General features: G+C 49.2%; 1 long non-coding RNA gene across 1 annotated transcript; it reads right to left on the bottom strand.

Annotated features, from left to right (window-relative positions):
• Positions 1-249: 249 nt before the first annotated feature.
• On the bottom strand, positions 250-27807 carry LOC140404349 (uncharacterized). The gene is made up of 3 exons (XR_011938495.1): positions 27605-27807; positions 3519-3610; positions 250-1790 (listed from the first exon to the last, which is right to left on the bottom strand). It is a non-coding gene; the product is annotated as an uncharacterized lncRNA (long non-coding RNA).
• Between the last annotated feature and the right edge of the window lie 169 nt (positions 27808-27976).

Below are 27976 nucleotides of genomic sequence, written 5' to 3'. Positions count from 1 at the left end.
GCTCCCGGTGGGAAGGGCCGGAAAATCCCGTGCCCAGTCTTCAACTTTTGCGAGCCAAAATGTAATGCCACAAACTAATTGTGCCCAGATAATAATTTACAACATAATCAAGTCAGAATCCAAAGTCCAGCGGCTTTAAGTCGATTGTGCAGTGAGAATTGGGTGTGTAATCCGGTGAACAGAACTCAGGTAAAGTTAGCAAAATGACTGAGATGAGTAATTAAGCAATGAGGAATAATTAGTGCTGTGTTTTCTTTGGCTGACTTTATTTTTAATTAAAATTTTCCGTTGGGTATAATTACAACATCCCTGTGCTGTTTTGTGTGCAAAACAATACAACGTACAAACATATGAGGCTGAGTTAGTCTATACTCACTGTTGTGATAACATGTTACTCAGTTTCTTAGCTGACAAACAGGTTTTGCATTCCCAACACAGTCGGTCGGAATAAAGCAGACGATGAAAATGTCAGACGGAAGACCCATGCCCAAAGTCCACAGTTCTCCACACTTCGTGGCGAGCAGGGGAATCAATTTATTTTCGTCCATTTTCAAGCTTCCTCCCCCCGTTTTTGTTTAAACTGATGGGGTTAATCCCCCCCCAGCCAGTCGCTCTCCTGAGTGTGTCAGCTGTGGCTCACTTGCTTGGACTCTAAATCATAAGGTTCTGGGTTCAAGTTCCTCTCCAGGGTTTAAGAACAAAAATGCAAGGCTGATGTTCCCCTGCAGTACTGAGGGAGCACCGTGTTGTCGGAGGTGCTGTCTCTCAGATGAGATGTTAAACCAAAAGCCGCATTTGCCTGCTGGTAGATGTGAAAGATCCCATGACATTGGTTTGAAGATTAGCAATGGGTGTCCTGGCCAATACGTATCCCTCAATCGATGTGACAACAAAACAGACCCTCTGGTTATTGCTACACTGCCAGTGCTGGGTGCAAATTAGCTGCTGTATTTACAACAGTGACCACACTTTTAAAAAAGTTTTTAATTCATTGGCTGTCGAGTGCTGTGGAACGTCTGGTAAGTCTTTCTTTACTCCACAGAATTATAGAATCCCTGCAGTGCAGAAGGAGGCCATTCAGCCCATCGAGTCTGCAGCGACCCTCCGAAAGAGCACCCCACCTAGGCCCACTCCCCCACCCTATCCCCATAACTCCTCCTCACCTTTGGACGCAAAAGTGGCCAATCCAGCTAAACTGCACATCCTTGGACTGTGGGAGGAAAGCAGAGCACCCGGAGGAAACCCACGCAGACACGGGGAGGACGTGCAGACTCCGCACAGACCAAGGTCGGAATTGAAGCCGGGTCCCTGGCGCTGTGAGGCAGCAGTGCCACTGTGTCTCATTTAGACTATGAATATCAGAGGTCCATCAAATCCCCATTGGATGCACGCACGTGGTAACGGCTACCGGATATCAAACAGGTGCAGGAACGCTGGTCGAATCTTCTGCTTCCAAGCCCAGGAGAACCGAGGCCCTAATGGAGGCCCCACTGCCCCTGACTTCGGGTACACAGCAAAAGCTGCAATCTGGTTCCACAACAAACGTGAGAGTAACACATTATTGTCTATTTTGGCACAGGGCACAGAGACGTGTTTAAACCCAGATAAACACACACATTTCAGCTTGTTATTGCCAGTAAATTACTGCTTTGAGTTTTTTGAAATGTTGCTAATGTAGAAAAATTCATTTCAGCTCTTTTGATCTGCCCAGTTTTGTTGCGGCGCTGTGACGTAACATCATGAAAGAGTCTTGTTTATCATATCCAGAACCCGCTTCCCTGGAGCGAATTCTTTCAGGTCCGTAAGAAAAAAAATGAACAGAAAGAAAACCAAAACAAGATTCCAATTAGTGATTAAAGGTATTAAGTGAAATTTCTCTAACCTCAAATCATCATAAAATCAGCGACAATATACGGTGCACTGCACAAAAGTGCTAAACTTTAAAAAGGCACACGATCATTTGAAGTAAGTTCACTCATTTCATTTGTACAGAATCACAAGCTGGTTATATGGCTAATATTCTGCAACAGACAGCAATAGCAGTTTGCATTAGTGTTTTTCCTCAACGGGCTTCTGCTCCAGCGGCATGCAGTTTATGTGCTGTTCCATCCAAGGGCTACCAACACAGCTTTAAAGCCGTCTCTTCCAGTAGCTCAAAGTGGCACTTAACTGCGCAGGTGTGGTCTGACGCAGGACATTTGTATGGGTGGAATCACAGTGCCTTAGGTGATCCTCCTTGGCTGCAGTGGACCTTGACAAATAAACAAGTTGTGGACTCTATTTTGGCTCACACTTTAAGTAGAGCCTCGACCTCCTGGAATCATAGAATCCCTACAGTGCAGACGGAGGCTATTCGGCCCATCGGGTCTGCACCGACCCTCTGAGAGAGGGCCCTACCTCCACCCTATACCCGCAATCCAACCCAACTTGCACGTTCCTGGACACAAAGGGGCAATTTATCATGGCCAATCCACCTAACCTGCACATCTTTGGACTGTGGGAGGAAACCGGAGCCCCCGGAGGAAACCCACGCAGACACGGGGAGGACGAGCAGACTCCGCACAGACAGTAACTCATGGCTGGAATTGAACCCGGGTCCCTGGGGCTGTCAGGCAGCGGTGATTCCAGGAGATATTCCACAGCTTGTTGAACTGGATCACATCACCAACAACTTGCATCTATCCAGCGCCTTTAAGGTAATGAAACATCCCAAGGTGCTCCACAGGAGCATGACTGGACAGAGTATCGCACCGAGGCACATAAGGTCAGATGATTAGCTCAGATGATCAAAAGCTTGGTCAGGGAGGCAGGTATCTGAAAGGATAAAAGTGAGGTGTGGAGAGGGGTAGGGAGGGAATTCCAGAAGGTGGGGCCCAGGTAGCTGAAGGCTGGACCGCCCATGGTGGAGCGACTGTAATTGGGAACGCAGAAGTCTTGGAGGATTGTGGGGTTGGAGGGGATTACAGAAATGGGCGGGTGGGGGCAGAGTTTATGGACGGATTTGAAAAGAAGGGTGAGAATTTGAAAGTCTGGGCACTGGTTAACAAGCTGAGCCTCCAGGAGAGGAGACGAAAGACAGATTGAAAACAAAGATTGAAAAACGTCCTTATTTTCTTTCAGCCCGACATCCGACAGGAAGTCATTCATACCTGAGGTAACAGGTAGCTTTAAGTAAAGACCATACTGAGGCATTTTCAATTTTCTCCATCATTTACATGTCAGGGTGCAGTCCTCATTACATTCTGTTGCACTTTGAATGATTTCCAAAGTCTATTCTTGCAAAGGATTTTAAGTGAGTGTCATTTCCTTCAGTTTCATAGATGAAGGTAGTTATGCATGTACATACAAATTAAATTCAATGTTCAGTGAGCTGAACTAATTCAAGGCAGGATACCTCATCCATAAACATAGGTTTAAAAATGCATATAGTTTAATTTTATTCTTTTGGCATTCAAAGTAATAAACGTTTTGTGCTGGGCAAATGGAACTTGCTACTTTACTCGAGTCACAAGCCTTACCTCGCTTTCTCGATGGGGCACACCCAGTATGGCAGTATGAGTTTTCACTATTTGCATATTATACCACCTTTGTGCCGTCTTTAATTCCCTGTCTGTAGAAGCAAACGGGGCAAATTAAAAACGTTGCCTTGCTGCTGCCTCTTCATGAACCATAGAAGGGAAACATTTGGCCTATTGCGCCCGTGTCAGTTCTTTGAAAGAGCTGTTTAATTCGTCCCACTCCCCCCGCTCTTTACCCACACCCCTGCAATTATTTTCCTTTTCGAGTACTTAGCCAGTTCCCCTTTGAAAGTTACTATTCAATCTGCTTTCACCGCCCTTTCAGGCAGCACATTCCGGATCTTAACAACTCGCCAAAGATTTTCTCCATCGCACTCCCCTTTCGGAATGATCTTGGGCGGGATTCTCTGTTGCCTGACACCGATATCGTAATTGGGCGGAGAATCGACTCCAACGCCCAGATCAGGCCCGGCGCAGATTTGACGCCGGTCAGCCATGCTCCGCTCCCTCCGGAATGGCATCATCGCGTCGCCCGTCATTGCAGCATCATCAGCCAGCCCCTCCGCGATGCTCTGGCCCCGATGGGCCGCGTTCCCAACGGCGCGGGGCACGTGTGGTCTCAGCCGTGCGGGAACCTGGCCTGGTGGCAGCGGACTGTGTCCGGCGCCGTCACGCTCGGCCGGGATCTGTGCCGCTGGCCGGGGGGGGGGGGCTGCAAGGGCACGGGGGGGGGCGGGGACTGGAGGGGGTGGCCTGTGGGGCCGCGGGTGGCGGGTCGGGTCCACGCATGGCCGATGCCATGCCGTATGCCACGACCGCTGCAGGTCATCGCTGTGCGTATTCACGGCCAAGGACCCGGCCATTCTCCGACAATTTTCGGCGCGGGAGCCGGGAGTTTCACCCGGCGCCGGTGCTAGCCCCTCACCGGTCCGGGAATCAGTGACGGTTTCACCTGGAGTTTTTGGTGGTAAAAGATCACACGCGCTCCACCGGCGACGACACTTAGCTGCTGTCACGGAGAATACAGCCCCTTACCTCTGCGTTCTCTGCTTACCAACCTTTCTGCCAGTGAGAACATTCTCTCCCTATCTGTGTTTTTGAATCCGTACATGAATTATGAACACCTCTATTAAATTACCTCTTACCTTTCCCTGCTCTCCAGGGGGGATGGGGGGGGGTCCTTACTTTTTCTGTACAATAAATGAAATACGAAAGATGTCTCCAATGTGCTGCATTTTGGTTAACTTACACTGTAGACATATGTCCACTTGGAACTGGATTGAAACTTACCAAACTCATTTCAGGCCAGCAGAGACCTGTGACTGCTCAGCCGATGAGTAAATACAGAGCCAAGATCAACAGAATTTCAGTCTGCAGCGGAATCAAAGGATTTGGGGAGAAGACAGGAAAGGGGAGCTGAGGTTGGAGAAAAGTCATGATCAAGCGTACCGAATGGCAGAGCAGGCACAAGGGGATTGAGGCCTACTCTTGTCTCTATTTCCTATGTAGCAGGGAAGAGCTTTTTACCTCATAATTGTGGCTATATTCAAAAGCCAGTGCAATGTTCTTGTCGGATGGCCTTATTTATTACAAGAACACTGGTAGTTAAAGCTATAAACGGTTTATCATTAGCTCTATAGCTATGTACAAGAGAAAAGATGAAAAACAGTAAAACCTTGAACAAACAACCTCTCTCTTGTACTTCCTCTAGCCAGTCTGAGGTCAGCTGACTTTAACATTCACTTATATACTAGCGGGACTCATAGTGGTCAGTCAGTGAATTATAACACAACCATGATATCTCTACTGCCAGGCCCTAGCAATGTAAAAGGCCAGCAATCTCGGCTGAGAGTGGGGGCTGCAGGAGGTATATACTATAATTTGTTTCAGAATTTATTAGTTAGTTGAGGTTCCTGCTCCAGACCAATACCTAGTGATCTTTGTCGAAACTGCATGTTTGTGGGGTAGGTTGAGGGTGGGATCAGGTTTGCTGCCAATCATTGTCCAGGTTTATACATTGTCATTGAATGTCCGGGGTCCCTGCCCAACGCTACCCCAGCAATGAGTCAATAATAATAATAATCTTTATTGCAATACGTAGGCTTACATTAACACTGCAATGAAGTTACTGTGAAAATCCCCTCGTCGCCACACTCCAGCGCCTGTTCGGGTACACAGAGGGAGAATTCAGAATGTCCAATTCACCTAACAGCACGTCTTTCGGGACATGTGGGAGGAAACCGGAGCACCCGGAGGAAACCCACACAGACATGGGGAGAACGTGCAGACTCTGCACAGACAGTGACCCAAGCCGGGAATCGAACCTGGGACCCTGGCCTCAAGGAGAGCAGAAAACTGGTAGGACAGAACTGATGAGGAAGAGACAGGAAATGTCAAAGCTCAGTCTGCCACCTGGTGTGATGCTGGCACGGTAGCACAGTGGTTAGCATTGTTGCTTCACAGCACCAAGGTGATTCATTTTGGAAGGAATAACAGGAAGACAGAGTACTGGGCTAATGGTAAGATTCTTGGCAGTGTGGATGAGCAGAGAGATCTCGGTGTCCATGTACATAGATCCCTGAAAGTTGCCACCCAGGTTGAGAGGGTTGTTAAGAAGGCGTACGGTGTGTTAGCTTTTATTAGTAGAGGGATTGAGTTTCGGAGCCATGATGTCATGTTGCAGCTGTACAAAACTCTGGTGCGGCCGCATTTGGAGTATTGCGTGCAATTCTGCTCGCCGCATTATAGGAAGGATGTGGAAGCATTGGAAAGGGTGCAGAGGAGATTTACCAGAATGTTGCCTGGTATGAAGGGAAGATCTTATGAGGAAAGGCTGAGGGACTTGAGGCTGTTTTCGTTAGAGAGAAGAAGGTTAAGAGGTGACTTAATTGAGGCATACAAGTTGATCAGAGGATTGGATAGGGTGGACAGTGAGAGCCTTCTTCCTCGGATGGTGATGTCTAGCACAAGGGAACTTAGCTTTAAGTTGAGGGGAGATAGATATAAGACAGATGTCAGAGGAGGTTCTTTACTCAGAGAGTAGTAAGGGCGTGGAATGTCCTGCCTGCAACAGTAGTGCACTCGCCAACACTAAGGGCATTCAAATGGTCATTGGATAGACATATGGACGATAAGGGAATAGTGTAGATGGGCTTTAGAGTGGTTTCACAGGTCGGCGCAACATTGAGGGCCGAAGGCCTGTACTGCACTGTAATGTTCTATGTTCTAAGGTCCCAGGTTTGATTGCAGTGTTAATGTAAGCCTACTTGTGACAATAAAGATTATTACATTAAATTATATTATAGAATGGGGCCAAGGGGGATCGGGAGCAATATTGTGAACAGCTTTGAACAATCCACAGTGAGACGTTACTATTCACAATGGCACTACCCAGGATAGCTCTACAGGAGGTGATACATGTTGAGAAACACTTCCACTGCTGATGTACACCAGTGTCTTGTACAAATGGCCAATTGTCATGTGTGGGCCTCCACAGTGAGCTGCAGAGGCCACGAGGACCATTGCACAATGGTCCAGTCCAATCCCAACGTTCACACAAATATACACTCCTACAGGAAAATGATTACGAGGAGCAAATCTCTTCCCTCTCGGTCAAAGCCCTAAAGGCCCAATCCTCCACAATTCCTCCTCTCGCCTCGTGAGCAGAAATTGACCCGAAACGTTTGGGTTCTACACCATCGAATCTCACGTGGCGTGGTGCATTTACCAGCCACCCAGCGGGGAAGTTATGATGATTTTAAATGCTGGGGTGCAACTAAGCTCCCAGTCCACTGATTTCCTGGTGTAAAGTCAGGATAGGACCATTGAATTTTGCATCGCAAACGGCAAAAGCCAAACTGAGCCAGCTGTCACGTTGTACCGACTCGAACAAGGGACGAAGGTTGGGGTTCTACGCTGCTCCAGGGCTGCACATGCAAAACTCAACTCTAAAAGAAAGGCGCTTACGCCACACGCGCTCCATCCAGCTGCACCAGGCACCCGGCACTGTTGTCGTTTTGATCCAAAAGACTAATTTTCAGCTTGTGTTTTTCTGTCCTTGGGGGTAATTCCTCTTGGGCCCATAAAATACTCTGTCCATTCTGAATATGTCCATTCCAAACACTTCGCACAATTGTCTAGGCGCACCCCCCCCCCCACCCCCCACCCCACATCGAGCTCACCACCCCCTCCCCCCCATCCCAACATGGCCAGATGGGTCAGTGTCAGATACTGCCCAAATTCCTGACCACCAGCTTTACGCCAGTGTTTTGCAGGGGGTCGACATTCTCTGCCATCATTTCCAAGACGTTCCAACTTTAAAATTCAGTGAGGAGTCTGTGCTGTTTAAAATCTTCACAAATATCAGTATTGAAAGACATTCACGGTCTACTACCATTAGTAATAACCTGAGTAGGTGTTTTGGTTAAGCCAGGAATTTCTGGTTTGCAAGTCTAAAGGTTCTGACAACAAAAACGTGGAACTCAATGAATCCCTTTGTACATTTCGGGCCACTGAAGCGACTGGCAATACATAGCGCCATCTACTGCATAGAAATGAAAATGCTTCATATAATTCCGAACGATCCTTAATTCAGGAATGATGAACGACATCTGCTGGACCACAAAGCTAATGCATATTCTGTTAAGTGAGGGAATTTCAGCTCTGGATTCACCTGAGTTACCGGCCAGTTAAATATCCAGATGATATATTTGTAATTATATTGCTGAAATGAGAGACATGCGGCGGGATTCTCCGACCCCACGCCGGGTCGGAGAATCCCGTGGGGGGGCGGCGTGAATCTCGCCCCGCCGCTCCGACTGCCGTATTCTCCGCCGCCGGTTTTCGGACTGGAATGGGGATCACGCCGTGCCGGTCAGGGGCTGTTGGCAGCGCCCCGGCAATTCTCCGGGCCTCGATGGGTCGAGCGGCCGTCCGTTTTCGGCCAGTCCCGCCAGCATGAAATGGACATGGTCCCACACGGTGGGACCTGGCTGGTAGGCCGGCTGGTGCGGTCCTCGGGAGGGCGCGGGGGGATCCGGCCCCGGAGAGGTCCCCCACGCTGGCCTGGCCCGCGATCTGCGGACGGGCCTGTGCCATGGGGGCACTCCTTCCTTCCGCGCCGGCCTCTGTAGGGCTACGCCATGGCTGGCGTGGAGAAGAACCCACCTGCGCATGCGCCAGAACACGACGGCACTTTGCCGCCAGTTGGCGCGGCTCTAACCCCTCCGGCGCCGGCCTAGCCCCCGGAAGTGCGGAGGATTCCGCAACTTCCAGGTGGCCCGCGCCAGAGTGGTTTGCGCCGTTCTTCACGCCGGCGTCGGGCCATCCCGCCGATTGCGGGAGAATCCCGCCGATTGCGGGAGAATCCCGCCCATTGTGTCAAAGCTTTTTGTCTTGCATTCATCAGGACAAATGCAAGAATACCAAATTTCAAATGATTGCAACAACATATACTGCAGGAGAAAAGGGTGCTGATAGGTTGGCAAGTCGACTCTGATTGGCCGAGGCGGGAAAGCAATGGGGAAAATTGTTGGCAACATGTTTCGCTTTTCAGCAATATTTAAGTTCATAGAATCCCTACAGTGCAGAGGTCGGCCATTCAGATCTGCACCAACCCTCCGAGAGGGCACCGCCCTATATCCAACCCCCACCCCCCAACCCCGTAACCTAACCTACACATCTTTGGACACAAAGGGGCAATTTATCATGGCCAATCCACCTAACCTGCACATCTTTGGAATGTGGGAGGAAACCGGAGCACCCAGAAGAAACCCACGCAGATACAGGGATAACATGCAAACTCCACTCAGACAGTCATCCAAGGCTGGAATCGAACCCAGGTCCCTGCGCTGTGAGGCAGCAGTGCTAACCACTGCGCTGCCCTAGTTCTATACTACAAAATGACTATTTGTATTTATGTACCTTATATATTTACATTTTTTTTAAATGTATTTTATTACAAACATGTATCAAAACAGGTTACAGCGAACAAACATCCCGGGAAACATACTTCCCAACAATCAACTATACAGTCTGTACAGATATTTCCCCTTTTTCACCCCCTCCCCGCGATGAACAGCCCCGCAAACACGTTCACAAACATCCCCCACCTTTCCTCAAACCCCTCCTGAAGAGCCCCTTAACACCTACTTTATCTTTTCTAATCACAGGAAGTCGTACAGGTCACCCAACCAAGCCACTACCCCCGGTGGTGATGCCGACCGCCACTCCAGCAAAATTCGCCGCCATTCAATCAGAGAGGCGATGGCCAAGACATCGGCCTCCTTCCTCTCCATGAGCTCCAGCTTCTCTGAAACCCCAAATATCGCCACCAAAGTATCCGGGTCCACCTCCTCCTCCACTATCCTGGCTAAGACCGCGAACATTGCCACCCAGAATCTTCCCAATTTTTGTCCTTTATATATTTACAGTGAACAATTAGACACCTTGCTGGACACTCATCATTGAAGCAACAGGAGAATCCATTATATTTGTCCGCCAGCCTTCTTCCTCACTCAGCTGAGTGCTGGAAGGAAATTCGGTAGGTGCTGTACATAAATGAGCTTGCAAAGAAAGTGATCCAGGGCGTGCCAAGCCTGATTTTCAACTGAACGGGTATATACACACACATGCATGTTTCATCCAACGCACATATGCACACGCACACATGTACATGCAGACAGCCATCAGGCCAGCAGGAGAGGGAACCTTGGCTGAATTTCCCCAAGCTAATTCAGGAGTACAAATAGAGGCCAAGATTAGCTAACACTACGAAAACTGGGAAACAGTTGTCACTCAGCACCGCACTAGAAAGTGTCTCAACCGACTGAGGGATCGGGGAGCTGCCAGATTGTGACCAGAACAAAAATCAAAAACGCAAACTAAGGAAAAACAAACAATCAGGTAGAATAAAAGTATTATAAAAATGTGTTACATGCCCTTTTTAAAAGCATGGTTCAGCACCTTTCAAAATCCCTCAGTGTGCTCATACTGCTGTTTTTTTATTAGAGTAAGAACATTAGGGATTTCCACTGTAACTGCTTAACACACACAAATCTTAAACAAAAAATTAGTCTTGATTATAGGAAGCTGCCCTACCTCGTAACAAGGTATAAGACCATAAGATATCGGAACAGAATTAAATCCATCGGCCCATCGAGTCTGCTCCGCCATTCGATCATGGCTGATGTGTTTCTCATCTCCATTCTCCTGCCGTCTCCCCATAACCCCTGATCCCCTTATTGATCAAGAACCTATCTATCTCTGTCTTAAAGATACTCAGCGACCTGGCCTCCACAGCCTTCTGCGGCAAAGAGTTCCACAGATTCACCACCCTGAAGAAATTCCTCCACATCTCAGTTTTAAAGGATCGCCCCTTCAGTCTGAGGCTGTGCCCTCAGATCCAGTCTCTCCTAGAAGTGGAAACATCCCCTCCACGTCCACTCTATCCAGGCCTCTCGATATTCTGTAAGTTTCAATGAGATCCCCCCCTCATACTTCTAAACTCCATCTGCTACAGACCCAGACTCCTCAACCGCTCCTCATATGACAAGCTCTTCATTCCAGGGATCATTCTTGTGAACCTCCTCTGGACCCTTTCCAAGGCCAGCACATCCTTCCTTAGATACGGGGCCCAAAACTGCTCACAATACTCCAAATGGGGTCTGACCAGAGCCTTATACAGCCTCAGCAGTACATCCCTGCTCTCGTATTCTAGCCCTCTCTAAATGAATGTTTTTTTTTAAATTTAGAGTACCCAATTCATTTTTTTTCAATTAAGGGGCAATTTAGCATGGCCAATCCACCTAACCTGCACATCTTTGGGTTGTGGGGGCGAAACCCACACAAACACGGGGAGAATGTGCAAACTCCTCATGGACAGTGACCCAGAACCGGGATCGAATGTGGGACCTCGACGAGGTGAGGCTGCAGTGCTAGCCACTGCGCCACCATGCTGCCCTCGATTACTGTGATTTGCGATGGATTCAGAGTGTCTCCTATACTCCTCTGTTAAGTCTGTAAGCAGCCCTCAGGCAAGAACATGTCACAAATAAGCTTTCAGGTATAGCTGGAATATACAGTGTAGATCTATTTTAATTGGATAAAGAAATTGCTACATTAAAAGCCCACAGGAAGTCTATGTTACTTTTACCTATTTCCAGTCTTCAAGTTACTTCCCTGAAGGCACTGACTCATGTTGGGATACTGTACCACAGATGCTGTCCTGTGCCTCACCCAAGTTGCTATTCTCCATGTGTGGGCCGAGATGCAAAGTGCCAATTGACAATCTGACTGCAGAGCTATCACAGCCAAATTAGATCATTCACTCAGTTAATGTCCATCGCTGAGCATGTTCCATCAGGAGCCACACAGTCTGGGAAGAAAACTTGGAACCTGCTTGGTCTTCATGTTTACATTTAAAACACATTCTTCTTCCAGTTTACCCCCCTCGCCTGCTGAAGGAGCTGATCTGTGTCGACGTATGATGCAATATGTCCTCAGGACTCTGTTTCTGCGCCCAAGCACCGATGATTCATCAAAAGGCTCCAGAGCATCCTTGCCTCTGGTTAGAAAGTTATGTAATCAAGTCCATGCCCAGAGACGTGAGCTATAGCTCGGGCTCGCATTCCAGTGCAGTATTGATGCAATACCACACTCTTGGAGATGCTACTTGGCAAACGAGACATTAAACTGAGATCCCATTTACCCTTTTGTGTGGATATAATCTAAGCTGAGTCTCTTTGCTCATAGCCCTGTCATTATAGAATCAGAGAGGTTACATCACAGAAATGGCCCTTCAGCCCAATGCGACTGCACCAGTCAAAAACAATGACCTAAATATTCTAATCTCATTTTGAAGCACTTGGCCCATAACCTTAATAATAATCTTTATTATTGTCACAAGTAGGCTTACATTAACACTGCAATTAAGTTACTGTGAAAATCCCCTCGTCGCCACATTCCGCCTGTTCAGCTACACAGAGGGAGAATTCAGAATGTCCAATTCACCTAACAGCATGTCTTTCGTGACTTGTGGGAGGAAGCCGGAGCACCCGGAGGAAACCCACGCAGACACGGGGAGAACGTGCAGACTCCGCACAGACAGTGACCCAAGCCGGGAATCGAATCTTGGACCCTGGCGCTGTGAAGCAACAGTGCTACCGTGCCACCCTTATATGCCTTGGCATCACAAGTGCACATCTAAATACTTCTTAAATGTTATGAGGGTCTCGGGATCTACCACCCTTTCAGGCAGCGAGTTCCAGACTCCCACCCCCCTCTGGGTGAAAAGGTTTTTCCTCACATCCCCTCTAAACCTCCTGCCCCTCACCTTAAATCTCTGCCCCCTGGCCATCGATCCCTCCACCAAGAGGAAAAGTTTCTTCCTGTCTACTCTATGACCCTCAGAATTTTTTTTTTCAAAATTCAACAATATTTATTCACACAATTAACTCACATATTACTGACAAAGTACTCTAGGTACCCAAGATCAGTGTATACTACCTGTAAAGATGGCTTGGTAGGCTATGTATCTCACTGGTGGTCTCTGCCTTCCTTCCTTCTGGTCTGGTCAAGATTTGGTCTGGTGTTCACTTCTCCGATCTGGTCAAGGTCACCTCGCACGAGGAGTCTTCGCTCGACCCTCATAATTTTAAGGGGTCTATAGAACATTCCAGCAATGTGAGTGTTCCTTTTTTAGGTTTTTAGGTTCTACCCATATGGCTTCATTTGAAGAGCCTTCTAAGATACTATCTCTCCTTACTGCTGTAATTGATTTCTTGATCAAAATTTCGACACCTACTCCTCTTTTACCTCCTTCCCTGACTCATCGAAGATCCTGTATCCTGGAATATTGAGCTGCTAATCCTGCCCCTCTCTCACCCATGTCTCAGTGACAGCAATGGCATCATACCCCCCCATGTTTTAAATTGTGCCCTCAACTCATCTGCCTTGTTTGTCAGACTCCTTGCATTAAAATAAATTCCATCCAGTCTTGCCAAACTCCCTTGTGACGTAGCTGGCCTATAACGTCTATGCCTTTCTGACACACTTTCTGTCTCTTCTGATTTTAATTTAACCTTCTCTCAGGATCCCAACTCCCGTCAAGTTATTTTTTTCTCCCATTTTCTTTTTAAAAAAAAAATATTTATTAAAGTTTTTTAACAACACAATTCTTCCCCCTAACAAACAATAACCCCCCCCCCCCGCCGTAACAAAATAACACAAAATCGCACTGAGCAAGATATATACATGGCAAAATGGTATATTTACACAGCTTTATACACTGGCTCTCGCCCACACGTGCCAGTTTCCCCCACTCTTCATGGCACATGAGGAGGAGGAATTGACCCTACCCAGGGCATCAGCCCACAAACCTTCCTCGATCTCCGCCCCCCAGCTCCTCCTCCCATTTACCCTTCAACTCTTCTGCTAGCGCTTCCCCCTCTTCTTTCATCTCTTGGTGTATTGCCGAAACCTTGCCCTCCCCGACCCATACACCCGAGATCACCCTGTCTTGAATTTCTTGTGCCGGGAGCAACGGGAATTCCCTCACCTGTCGCCTCACAAAAGCCCTCACCTGCATATATCTAAATGCATTTCCCGGGGGTAGCTCAAACTTCTCCTCCAGTGCCCCTAGGCTCGCAAATGTCCCGTCAATGAACAGGTCCCCCATTCGTCTAATCCCAGCCCGATGCCAGCCCTGGAACCCCCCGTCCATCTTCCCCGGGACAAACCGGTGGTTACCCCTGATCAGGGACCACACCGAGGCTCCCACTGCACCCCTGTGCCGTCTCCACTGGCCCCAGATCCTTAGCGTTGCCGCCACCACCGAGCTCGTGGTATACTTTGATGGCGAGAACGGCAGCGATGCCGTCACCAACGCCCCCAAGCTCGTTCCTTTACAGGACGCCATCTCCATCCTCTTTCCATGCCGCCCCCTCTCCCTCCATAACCCACTTGCGGATCATCGCCACATTTGCTGCCCAGTAGTAGCTCCCTAGCTCCCTAGGTTTGGCAGTGCCAACCCTCCTCGGTCCCTACTGCGTTCCAGGGACCCTCTCCTTACCCTTGGGGTCTTATTCGCCCACACAAACCCCATAATACTCCTACCTACTCTCTTGAAAAAGCCCTTGGTGATCACGATGGGAAGGCACTGAAACACAAACAAAAACCTCGGAAGGACCACCATTTTGACCGACCCCCCAACTCCTGGCTATCTGGATCCCCAGATACCGAAAACTCCCCACCGCCCTCCTCAGTGGTAGGTCCCCTATCCCTCTTTCTTGGTCCCCTGCCTGTAATACAAAAAGCTCACTCTTTCCTACATTGAGCTTATAGCCCGAGAACTCCCCAAACTCCCTTAGAGACTGCATGACCTCCACCATCCCCTCCATTGGGTCCGCCACGTACAGCAACAGGTCACCCGCGTATAGCGACACCCGATGCTCTTCTCCCCCTCGGACCACCCCCCTCCATTTATTGGACTCCCTCAGTTATATGGCCAAGGGTTCGATCGCCAATGCAAACAGGGGGGGACAGGGGGCACCCCTGCCTCGTTCCTCGGTACAGCCGAAAGTACTCCGACCTCCGCCGGTTCGTCACTACACTTGCCACCGGGGCTCTGTAAAGGAGCTTAACCCAGCTGATAAACCCTCCCCCGAACCCAAACCTACACAACACCTCCCAGAGGTACTCCCACTCTACTCGGTCAAAGGCCTTTCCCGCGTCCATAGCTGTCACTATCTCCACCTCTCCCTCCCCCGATGGCATCATTATCACGTTTAAGAGCCGCCGCACATTCGTATTTAATTGCCTGCCCTTTACGAATCCCGCCTGGTCCTCATGAATCACCCCCGGGACACAGTCCTCAATCCTCATGGCCAGCACTTTTGCCAATAACTTAGCGTCCACATTGAGGAGCGAAATCGGCCTGTACGATCCACATTGCAGTGGGTCCTTGTCTCGCTTAAGAATCAAGGAAATTGTCGCCTCCAAAATTGTTGGGGGCAGGGTCCCCTCCTCTCTTGCCTCGTTAAAGGTCCTCACTAGTAGCGGGGCCAACAGGTCTACGTACTTTCTGTAGAACTCCACCGGGAACCCGTCCAGCCCCGGGGCCTTTCCCGCCTGCATGCTCCCCAAACACTTGCTCAGTTCCTCCAACCCGATTGGTGCCCCCAAACCAGCCGCCTCTTGCTCCTCCACCCTCCTCTTGCTCCTCCACCCTCGGGAACCTCAGTTGGTCTAGGAATCGTCTCATCCCCTCTTCCCCCTCAGGGGGCAGGGATCTGTACAGCTCTTCATAGAAGGCCTTGAATACCGTGTTTATTTTTGTTACACTCCGAACCGTGGCTCCCCTTCCATCTTTGATTCCCCCTATTTCCCTCGCTGCCGTCCCCTTACGGAGCTGGTGTGCCAGCATCCGACTAGCCTTTTCCCCGTACTCGTAGGTTGCCCCCTGCGCCTTCCTCCACTGTGCCTCCGCCTTCCCTGTGGTCAACAGGTCAAACTCCGTCTGGAGCCGTCGTCTTTCCCCAAGTAATCTTTCCTCCGGGGCCTCTGCGTATCTCCTGTCCACTCTCAAAATCTCCCCCACTAACCTCTCCCTTTCCATGCCCTCTGTCTTCTCCCTATGAGCCCTGATGGAGATTAGCTCTCCCCTGATCACCGCCTTCAACGCCTCCCATACCACCCCCACTCGCACCTCCCCGTTGTCGTTGGCCTCCAAGTACCTTTCGATACACCCCCTCACCTTCCCACACACCACCTCATCTGCCAGCAGTCCCACATCCAGCCGCCACAGCAGGCGTTGGTCCCTCTCCTCTCCCAGCCCCATTTCCACCCAGTGCGGGGCATGGTCCGAAACGGCTATGGCCGAATACTCCGTCCCCTCCACCCTCGGGATGAGCGCCCTGCCCAGAACAAAGAAATCTAACCGGGAATAGGCTTTTTGCACGTGGGAGAAGAAAGAAAATTCCTTGGCCTGCGGTCTTGCAAACCTCCATGGGTCCACTCCCCCCATCTGGTCCATAAACCCCTGAGCACCTTGGCTGCCGCCGGCCTCTTTCCCGTCCTTGATCTGGAGCGGTCTAGTGCTGGGTCCAGCACTGTGTTGAAGTCCCCTGCCATTATCAGGCCTCCTACCTCCAGGTCCGGGATGCGCCCCAACATGCGCTTCATGAATCCAGCATCATCCCAGTTCGGGGCGTATACATTTACCAACACCACCCACGTCCCTTGCAACCTCCCACTCACCATCACATATCTCCCTCCATTATCCGCTACGATAGTCTTGGCCTCAAATGACACATGTTTTCCCACCAAAATTGCCACCCCTGTTTTTCGCGTCCAGTCCCGAGTGAAATACCTGTCCTACCCATCCCCTTCTTAACCTGACCTGGTCCGCCACCTTCAGGTGTGTCTCTTGGAGCATAGCCACGTCTGCCTTCAGTCCCTTCAAGTGCGCGAACACTCGAGCCCTCTTCACCGGCCCATTCAGGCCCCTCATGTTCCACGTTATCAGCCGGATTGGAGGGGCTCTCACCCCCCGCTGACTAGCCATCTCCTTTTCTGGGCCAGTCCCGTGTCCGCGTCTCCCTCGCCCTCTAGTCCCCCAGCCGGGGGACCTCCGTTCCGACCACCTCTTCTGTGTCCCATTCCCTTTCGGCCAGTGCAGCAGCAACCCTTCCCCCCCCCCCCCCACCCCCCCGCTAGACCCCCGTCTAGCTTTTTTGCTCCCCCATATCACTCCCGTAAGTCAGCTGACACCTGCTGACCCCGGCTTCCCCCGCCATCCCTTTGACCCCCCCCCCCCCCATGTGGGAGTCTCCCAATCAATATACGTTCCTTCGTTCCCCTTCCCGCCTTTCTTCCCGCGCGCGGGAAAAGAACCCCGCACTTTCCAAAGCCTGCCCCGCCCCCTCTGGCACAGCTCCTGTAGCGGCCTTGTCTCTCTCCCCCAGCCCATATAACATTTCCTGCGCGTGATTGACCCCCTATATACAACAACCATCATACTTCAACCCTCAAACACCCCCCACCCCCACAAACCCTCAATTAGAGTCCAACTTTTCAGTTTGTATAAAGGTCCACGCCTCTTCAGGCGTTTCAAAGTAGTAGTGTTGGTCCTTATATGTAACCCACAGTCGCGCTGGCTGCAGCATTCCAAATTTCACTCCTTTCCGATGCAGCACCGCTTTGGCCCAGTTGAAACTCGCTCTCCGCTCAGCAACCTCCATGCTCCAGTCCGGGTATATTCTGATCTCCGCTCCTTCCTGGCCCATTTCAGGACCCTCTCTCTGTCCGTAAACCGGTGAAATCTCACCACCATCGCCCTTGGCGGCTCATTTGCCTTGGGCTTCCTCGCCAGCACCCGGTGCGCCCCATCCAGCTCCAGCAACCCCGGAGGGGCCTCCGCGCCCATCAACGCTCCGATCATCGTGCCCGCATATGCCGCGGCCTTGGCCCCCTCCACTTCTGCGAGACCCAGGATCCTCAGATTATCTCTCCTCGACCTGTTCTCCAGGTCTTCGAGTCTTCCCGCCCAGTTCTTGTGTAGCGCCTCGTGCCGCTCCACTCTCACCGCCAGGCCCAAGAGCTCGTCCTCATTCTCACGCACTCTTTTCTGGACCTCCTGGATCTTCACCTCGTGGGCCTTCTGGGTTATCCCTAGTCCTTCAATTACCGCCAGCATCTCCTTACGCAGCTCCTCGAAGCAGTGCTTGATGAATTCCTGCATCTCCTCTTTGTCCCCGGCCGCCGTCATTTTGCTTTTTTTCCCCCGCTTCTCCAATGCCGCTTTTTTGGCCGTTTCACTTCGGGTCCGGTCTATAAAAGTTGGAAGGGGACCTCTCTCTTCTCTTCCCCACGGGCTGTCTGTAAAAAAAATTCCGTTGGGGCTCCTCTAGCGAGCCCGAACGTCCGTGATCGCGGGAGCTGCCGAATCGTGCGGCTTAGCTCCGCATAGCCGCAACCGGAAGTCCTTTCTCCCCTTTTCAAGGAGATATCTAATTCTTTTTTGAAAGTTACTATAGGTATGGAATTTGTGGTAGTCATGACAGTGAAGCTATCAACATTCACCATCATTGCTTCTCTGAATACTCACAGCACCTTTTGGAGTCACACAGTGATTAAATGTGGAGGTCAATGTCAGCAATTCTAAGTTTGCCCATATAACACATAGTTGAGGCTCCCCAGACTGCAATCAAATAGAAATGGTTGAACTGACAAGAACTTTCCCTTTTAGTCTTGCTATAAAATCCCTTTTAAAAAGTTACACCTAGCAGAATGATCTATAACTGAGTTATCGGTGTGCTAAGGTTGTAATTATTGTGGACAGTAAAGCTTTTCAGCAACTGAAATCTCAAAGAAACTGCTAAATAATTTTTTTAATGTGAATTTTTTGACATATTGGAGAAATTTGATATACCACAAACATAACAATTGTTTATTGTGGACAGTAAAGCTTTTCAGCAACAAACAATTATTATGTTTGTGGTATATCAAATTTCTCCAATATGTCAAAAAATTCACATTTTAAAAATTATTCTGCAGTTTCTTTGAGATTTCAGTTTCAACCTCAATGCTATGTGTATGCCCCAATCATTGATTAAATATTAATCAAAAGTGAAAAATTCAGTACGTCTTACTTCCCGATTTGCTGCCTGTGAAAATACTTCAATACGATTGGCCGCCTGCCCTGCTTGATGACATCACTGCTGCTCGACACCTGGGCTTGGCATCAGGTTTAAACTGACGTTGGGAAAGGGGAAATGGACACCTCACCGATGGATAGGTCTTTGTGGGCAGCTTTCTTCGAGACAGCAGCGGGCGACATTGGTTCACTGCTGACTGTGAAACCTGAGCCATTGAGTCTGCTTCCGCCGCACTTACCCCCACCACACCCGGTAATTTAGAGGGGGAAAGGTGAGCAAGGAACCATTGCGGGATCAAGGGAAATAAGTTGCAAGTTAATAGAACGATTGCAATATTTTGCTTCAGGCCAATTCGAAAATATTGACTGATATATGTGGTTTGTGTGTTTTCACCTCCTATTTGGCCAGCAGGTGGCTTAAAGTGGACTTGCAATGAGCAGGCCTCAGCCCTGGCTGTCGAGCGCAAAGCCGCAAGTGAGATCTTAAACCTGAACTTCCGCGGAACTATTTTTTTAAAACTCAAACCAAACTTCACCTCACTGTATTGGCAGTCTGGCCATTGCTGGCCACCGCAGCTAGACTTGGAACTACTACTACTACTACTGCAGGAATGTGCACTGTTACCAAACTAATCCATTACATTAGTTTTGGAGAAAGTCAGGCAAGTGCTGTGAGTATTGGAAGCGGTCTATCGGGGCTGCTTGGTGAGTGCCAGCACACTTGGGAGATTGTCGTCTGAGAGGACTGCCGCGTTCGAGGTTTTCTTCTTCCATGAGATTCCCAGAATGCGCCGCAAATGGTGAAGTTGTAAGATACTGAGCTTCCTTTCTTGATAGCTGTATGCTGTCGGTGTTTCACAGCCATACAAGAAGGTGCTGAGAACACAGGCCTCATAAACCAGGTGATTGGTTCGCAGTGCCAGCTTTATGCTATTCCACGCATATTTCGTGAGTAGGCCAAAAGCAGTGCCTGCTTTTCCTATGCGTGTAGTGAGCTGTGCATCGTCTGTCACCAAGGACACAAGGTGCCAGAATTTGCTCAGCACTTCCGGCAGGATATTATTCAGTGTAATTGAGGGTTTCTTGATGCTTACTGTAAGGGAGAACAACTTACAGGCACGGAAGGGACAGTCTCCTTCACAGGATGCAAGACGTTTGCATTCCCAAGGATTTTCTCCACGGCAAGGTGGCCAGAGCAGAGGACCAGTGAGAACATGAAGGCCCTAAACCTTGTCTTCACACCTGGGACACAACAGTTGATGACCGAGGAAAATGGCGACCTCAAATGTGGGCCAATGTGTGCCACCATGACCATTAGTGGTTACGGGTGCCGACACTGACAACAACGACCCATGGCGACGCCTGATAACTATTTCAGACGCAGCAGTTTGGCAGAACCTGTCTCTCACAGATTGGTCTGTTCAGCATCAGGGAAACTGCACCACGTGAAGCTAACTCATCGTCAAATGCATTTGACTTTCTGCATGCTGATCACCTTACATAGATGTGTGCCAACGTATCAGAGCTGAGGATAGAGAAAAAAACAGTCGGAAGAAATGAAAAAGGTTTTTCTTCTCTCCTCCCAGCCTGCACTGAACTCCTCCATCCTCTTTTAATCTTCATTGATGTAATTGTATCACTTTCTTAAGATGTTATTTGGGAATAGAAAGAAGAAGGAAAAAGTGTGTTTTATTTAAATAAAAAATTAATTGGGGTGGGCACAGCTGTTGAATTGTGGGCTTAAAGCAAAGAACTTGTCATCAATTGCTTCCGCTATAGGATGGGTAGAATTAAAATTTCAGTGAGGTGTTTGCTGATCCGAAATGATATCAAGAAAAGCCAAGAATAGTGAAAACTAAATCAATACACTGATAGGGGATAGGGTGGAAGTGAGGGCTGAAGTGGGTCGGTGCAGACTCGATGGGCCGAATGGCCTCCTTCTGCACTGTATGTTCTATGTTCACCAAATGTATAAAGGAGCATTTTGGCACTGAAACTGGAGAGGGCAATTAATTTTTAAAAAAATATATTTTTATTAAGAATTTTTCAATAACAATATTTTCCACCTTGCAAACAACCCCCCCCCCCCCCCCCCCCCCCGTAACAAAGGAAAGAAAAGAACTCGCGTGGCAAGACATGAACATGGCAAGTCTATAAAATACAGAACTTTGTACAATGGATTCTTCCCGTACATGTCAGTTTCCGGATCATTCATGTGCTTTCTTGCTCACATGCCCCCCACAGGAATCCCCCTTCCCCCCCCCCTCCCGCACGAACAATGTCCCCCCCGCCCCCCCCCCCTCCCCTGGGTTGCTGCTGCTGTCCGACCTTCATCTAACGCTCCGCAAGATGGTCTAGGAACGGTTGCCACCGCCTGTAGAACCCCTGCGCAGACCCTCTCAAGGCAAACTTTATCCTTTCCAACTTGATAAACCCAGCCATATCATTTATCCAGGCCTCCACGCTGGGGGGCTTCTCCTCCTTCCACATTAGCAAGATCCTTCGCCGGGCTGCTAGGGACGCAAAGGCCAGAATGCCAGCCTCTTTCGCCTCCTGCACTCCCGGCTCGTCCACTACTCCAAATAGTGCTAGCCCCCAGCTTGGTTTGACCCGGACTTTCACCACCTTACATACTGTTCCCGCAACTCCCCTCCAGAACCCCTCCAGTGCCGGGCATGACCAAAACAGATGGACATGGTTCGCCGGACTTCCTGAGCACCTCCTACATCTGTCCTCCACCCCAAAGAACCTACTCAGCCTCGCCCCCGTCATATGCGCTCTATGAACCACCTTAAATTGTATCAGGCTAAGCCTGGCACACGAGGAAGAGGAATTAACCCTACTTAGGGCATCAGCCCATAGCCCCTCCTCAATCTCCTCCCCCAACTCCTCTTGCCATTTACCCTTCAGCTCCTCTACCAAAGCCTCCCCCTCTTCTTTCATCTCCTGGTATATCGCCGACACCTTGCCCTCTCCGACCCATACTCCCGAAATCACCCTATCTTGAATCCCCTGTGCCGGGTGTAGCGGAAATTCCCTCACCTGCCGCCTCACAAACGCTGAGAGGGCAATTAATGGTCAGTGGTAATAAAAACAGAAAATGTTGGATAAACTCAGCAGGTCTGGCAGCATCTGTGGAGAGAGAAACAAGAGTTAATGTTTCGGGTGTAAACGACCCTGCTGCAGAACTGACTCCTTTATTAGAGATTTCCAGCATCCGCAGTATTTTGCTTTTAACGGTCAGTGGTTTCCTGTGATGTAATTTGGGTAAGAATGGAGAACGAAAGAATCACAAAGATGAGTACAGATAAGGGTTGGCGTGGCACTCAATTGGTTCCTTTCGGAGCCACGCGTTCCTACATCGCGGCATTCGGTTGCCTCTTGAATGACTCCAGAACTTTTGCTTAAATTGTCCTATCCTTGAGACTCTGAGTCATTCACTGCGTGAGAAGTGCTTTTTGGCATCAATTCTGGGGTTAGGCAGGAAAGTGGAGTTAAAGCTACTATCACATCAGTCAGGATTTTGTTGGATGGCGCAACAGTCACGAGCAGCGGACTACTCCTGTTCCTATTTCTTATGATCTTAAATTGCATTTACCAGTTTGCACCACCGTTGTCTTGTCCTCTTGTTGCAGTTTAATTTTGACAATGCACGGATTAACCTTTTCTAGTCCACTTTCTCTACCTCTGATATGTTCCCTCTAATTTGCTTCTTTCACAGGCTAAAGGGTCCAAGTTACCTTTCAGTGGGCAGCACGATAGCACACGTGGCTATCACTATGGCTTCGCAGCGCCAGGGTCCCAGGTTCGATTCCCCGCTGGGACACTGTGCGGAGTCTGCACGTTCTCCCCGTGTCTGCGTGGGGTTGCTCCGGTTTCCTCCCACAGTCCAAAGGCGTGCAGGTTAGGTGGATTGGCCATGATCAATTGCCCTTAGTGTCCAAAAAGGTTAGGAAGCGTTATTGGGTTACGGGGATAGGGTGGAAGTGAGGGATGAAGTGGGTTGGTGCAGACTCAATGGGCCGAATAGCCTCCTTCTGCACTGTGTGTTCTATGTTATACTCAGAGACCAGTTTGAGAAGCTGATTGCCTTGGGCATGAGTTTTCCTTATCAACCACTACCATAATCCATGTTGTTGATTCCATCCAGCTTTTGATTAGATCCGTATTCTCTATATCCCAATTGTTACGAATTTTGAAATAAAAGCAAAATACTGCGGATGCTGGAAATCCGAAGTAAAAACAGAGAATGCTGGAGAAAGCTCAGCAGGTCTGGCACCATCTGTGGAGGGAGAAAAAGAGAGCTACTGTTTTGAGTTTAACATGACTTTTCCAGAGCTGAGACGGAATGTGTTATGAATTTCAGTCTGCTGCACGGTAATGTCTCCGGTTTTCAAACTTCTAACAGCACGCAATGCTTTAGGGTTCAGCATGATTGCCGAGGAACCATGTGATCTTCATTACAAGAGAAACCAGTGGAAGGGAACAAAGGGTACATCGAATATACATTACCACAAACACTTGGAAAGTGGCACTTTATTTTTATTATTTGTGAGTAAAGAGGCAATAGTATGCCACAAAATAAAACAAATCGAGCTTGATACTGCTCACATGGAACAGAGTCATTTTGCCACTGTAAAGGTGCCAGACAAATGCAAGTTAAGACACTCGATACTCTTTGACCAAGAATTTGACCTCCTGATCTAATATTGCCTTATGTGGCTTGATGTCAAAATCCCCCTTCATAACTCTCCTCTGACCATTTACAACAGTTTAAAAATATGCACGCTATGATGTCCTCTCCATATCTAGACCCTCTATTGTAAATATGTATACAGTTCAATAATGTTAATAAAGACTTGTTGGTAACTTCTATAAGACTGCTTAATGATGTTTAAGCAGTGCATAGCGACAACCCAACAAAAGATAGTGGCAGCTGGAGATCAAAATCCACAACCACCATAAAAAAACTGGAGAAATCAAGGAAAGTACACCAGCAATGAATTTCCGCTCTGTAAAACCGCAGTCAAGAAGCTGAGAAAACCCACTCGAAAAGCTCCAGAGACAGAAGATCCTGGCAGCAGAAAAAAGACAGGCGCTACCTCAAGCTAAATTTTCCACTGGATCACTGTGGAACTAACTTCAAAAAAGCAGAGTTAGCAGGCCAACAGCCTGCACGGTAAGATCTAACCTTTTTAAAGTTCCAGGGAAGCCAGTCCTGTGAACTATTTTGTTTATATATCAAGTCAGGTAGAAAACTCAGTTGCATGTTTGTGGCTAACCCAACGTCTAACTTGACGCCCCCCCCAAGTGACCTCTGGGTCAACAGAACAACAAAGGAAAAATAAACCATCAAACATGTAGAAACCTCCGTTTAAACAAAATCCCAAGTGCCTTGCTGGGCAGCGAGACTTCTGTCCTCCTCCCAGCCCGCACCCGACCCGTGACAGGCTAATGCGATTCGACTGACCCGCAGTCGCGACCAAACCCGAGGAGGAGCTTCCTCCTCCTCCCAGCCCGTCACGGCATTTTAAAGTTGTGCCAAATATCAGAAGCACGGCTGCATGGTGGCTAGCACTGCTGCCTCATGACGCCGAGGCCCCGGGTTCGATTCCGGCCCCGGGTCACTGTCCATGTGGAGTTTCCACATTCTCCCCGTGTCTGCGTGGGTTTCACCCCCACAACCCAAAGATGTGCAGGTAGGTGGATTGGCCGCACTAAATTGCCCCTTAATTGAATCATTTTTTAAAAAAGTCCGAAGCACGTGTGCATGAAAGCCTTCTCCTCGGCAATACCAATGGTGCCATTTTCAAATCCTATGGTCACTTAAAGAGACATCCATACTTTAGATTATTTAAAACATGCACCACAATTCCGCTACACCAAATCCAAGAGGTCATTTGGCATCCTTGAGAAGCGATTTTTCACATTACTTGACCACGTCAGGCATCAGCAAACATTCAGAGCAACACCAGATCAATGCTTTTTTAAGATGATTGGTGATCTAACAAATCATGTAGTGATGCAGTTGCAAAACCACAGACGAGTTATCTTTATGGTGACCTTGGGCCAGGAGACACACAGTCTTTCTTCCTGAACAACACAGATGACGTGATTCCTCCTTCCAGAACTCGGACATCTCAGTAAACGTCCATCTAACTAACTTCCAATTAGGTTCCGGCGCCAAAGTGACCATCATAACAGACAAAGAACTGTGGCTCGGAGACCACTGGGTTCGAAGCACAGACAACCCACTCTGCGGTGCAGGGGAAGTCCAACTCCCGGTCAGTGGAACGATTCAAGAGCCATTAAGGTACAGAAACAAACAGATCACAGATGTTATGTACGTTGTGCAATATCAGCCATTTTCACTCCTTAGTAGAGATGCCTGCATAGCTCTCGACCTGCTTCAACCGGTAGAAGATGTGAAGCCATACCCCGGTCCACCACATCCAACCACAGAAGCACAGACACAACCTGAAATGTTTGTCTCAAAGACGAGCTGGAAGATATCAACTTGAAATGGAGGTGGGGGTTTAAGTGGGGTGCTCTTTCCAAGGGCCAGTGCAGATCCAATAGGCCAAATGGCCTCCTTCTGCACTGTAAACTCGATGATAAGTACAGCCAGGCATGACAGCAGACAAGAAAGACTGTTTGACAAACTGATCCGAATCCCTTGAAAAACACAAGGAGTTGGCGGAGACCTTGAAGTCTACTTCAGAGAAAGCTGCATTGGAGCGGTCAGCAACGTCAAACTTACTGGCTGATACACAGCTCGAGAAGGCAAGAGCAGAACAAAAAAATAAAGATTTGAAAGAGCCGCTGCTTGTCCTTTGGGGACAAGGGCAGATTCAACCACAGTCCATTACCCTTCGGCAAGATGACAAAATGTAGGACACCACGAGCAACAGAATGGCAGAACAGGCTCGATGAGGCTCCGCTAAATTACAGAAGAACTCAAAATGAAGTACCCAAGCTCCGCAACGCAAAGGAAAAACTGTTTAAGGTCCGGGGTTGTCCCTCAGGAACATTACAAAGCAAGACAAAATGGATTTTCTGCCACCCAGAACGAACCGACAACCGAGTTATCACAGAAGATTCAGGAATGTTCACTGGTCTGGGAAGAAGCAGAGAGGTGCAACAATGATTCTGCAAGTAATGTTGGGAAACACATCACATTCCCTAAGAGGTCTACGAACAGCCGAAGATCAAAAACATAGAAAGGTAAGCGAAGGTTGACGTTCCCACTAAAGGGTGTGAGCTCTTACAAAACAAATTGGCAGAAGAGCAATCACAGACTGTGCCCTTGGAAGGTTGCACGAGGAATTATACACCGCCGAGGCAGAACTGATCACTGGAGAGAGCACTTAATTGGGCAGAAACCAGACCTCGGCCACAATCCAGCCGCAACGGCTTCCTCGCAAAGGCTCACCCACAAAACCACATTCAAATGTTGACTCTGTTTATCACCTCTCTTTCCTGTGCGGAGCGTCTGTCCTCCTTTTCGGGTCACCGAACCAAACCAAGGGCCAGACCTGGGAGTTTACCACAGCGGAGGTGAGGCCAGGCCAGGACATCTTCCTCTTTGCCTCCACCAGTGAACACGCTGCAATCGGTTGAGATAATGACCGGCACCTGGCCCAAGCAACTACCAGCCAGTATGATGAAACCAAAGAGTCCACCCAAAACAGGTAACTGCCAGACAGAAACACTACTCGACAAAGGTGAGCCGCCCCTGCACTGGTCCTCCAAAGACAGGACGGCTCCCCCGCAACGCAAGAAAACTTCCAAATGCCGGAAAAAGAAGAAAAGAGGACTCAACCGACAGCTTTACAGACAATACTCCCACCCTCCAGGGAAATTACCACCACTCACAGTACTAAACTACCACCACAGGAGCCTGACCGCCAAGCGGTGCAACATTCACCAATGGAAAAAGCACATGAAGCCATGCCTGCACCCAGCTCCAACCAACCATCCACCAAGATCAACAGCCTCTAGATCGTGGTGGCAAATGAGATGCGGCAGAGGTACAAATCCGCCGCAAACCCTGATTTCAAAGACTAGAAAGGGGTAGGGGGGGGGGAGGTGTAGTAGAAGGTTGGAAATATTAAGAGTTAACCCAATGATGCAAAAGGCACCTGAACTAGTGCTTAAGTGGGCAGTATAAAGACAGGTAGAAACACGCTCCCCACACCTGTACCCTCTAAGGCAAATATTTTTTTTAAAATTTAGAGTACCCGATTCATTTTTTTCAAATTAAGGGGCAATTTATCGTGGCCAATCCACCTACCCTGCACATCTTTGGGTTGTGGGGGCGAAACCCACGCAGACACGGGGAGAATGTGCAAACTCCACACGGACAGTGACTCTATTGCAAATATGTCCACAGTTCCATAATGTCAATAAAGACTTCGAAATAACCTTTCCCCACCTTGCTGCCCACGCAGTGCACCCTACGGGTAGCGGAAACCCCTCACAAAAAAAAACCGAGGCAGGATAGTGGCAGTGAAGCCACAATCAGGCCAGCCATGATTTTATGCAATGGTGGGGCGGCCTTGGTGGGGAGGTGTATGTTATGGGCGCTATATAAATGCAATCCACTGTTGCCGGATGCCGCCAAACTGAGAATTTGCGGGGGGGGGGGGGGGTTTGAGAAATCGGGGGACGGGGAAGTTCTGAGACACCGCGCGGGGAAGGGGTGGGGGGGGGGGGAGAGGAGATTGAGGCTGTGGGGAGGGGAGGGGCGCAGAGCCCTTCATCGGTGAGCAACGCCACCCCGGCAGGGCGGTCACCCCGCGCTCAG

Source organism: Scyliorhinus torazame, chromosome 30, assembly GCF_047496885.1.
Source record: "Scyliorhinus torazame isolate Kashiwa2021f chromosome 30, sScyTor2.1, whole genome shotgun sequence".
Taxonomy (NCBI): Eukaryota; Metazoa; Chordata; class Chondrichthyes; order Carcharhiniformes; family Scyliorhinidae; genus Scyliorhinus; species Scyliorhinus torazame.
Note: the sequence above shows the minus strand (reverse complement) of the source record. Positions and strands in the feature narration are given on the sequence as shown.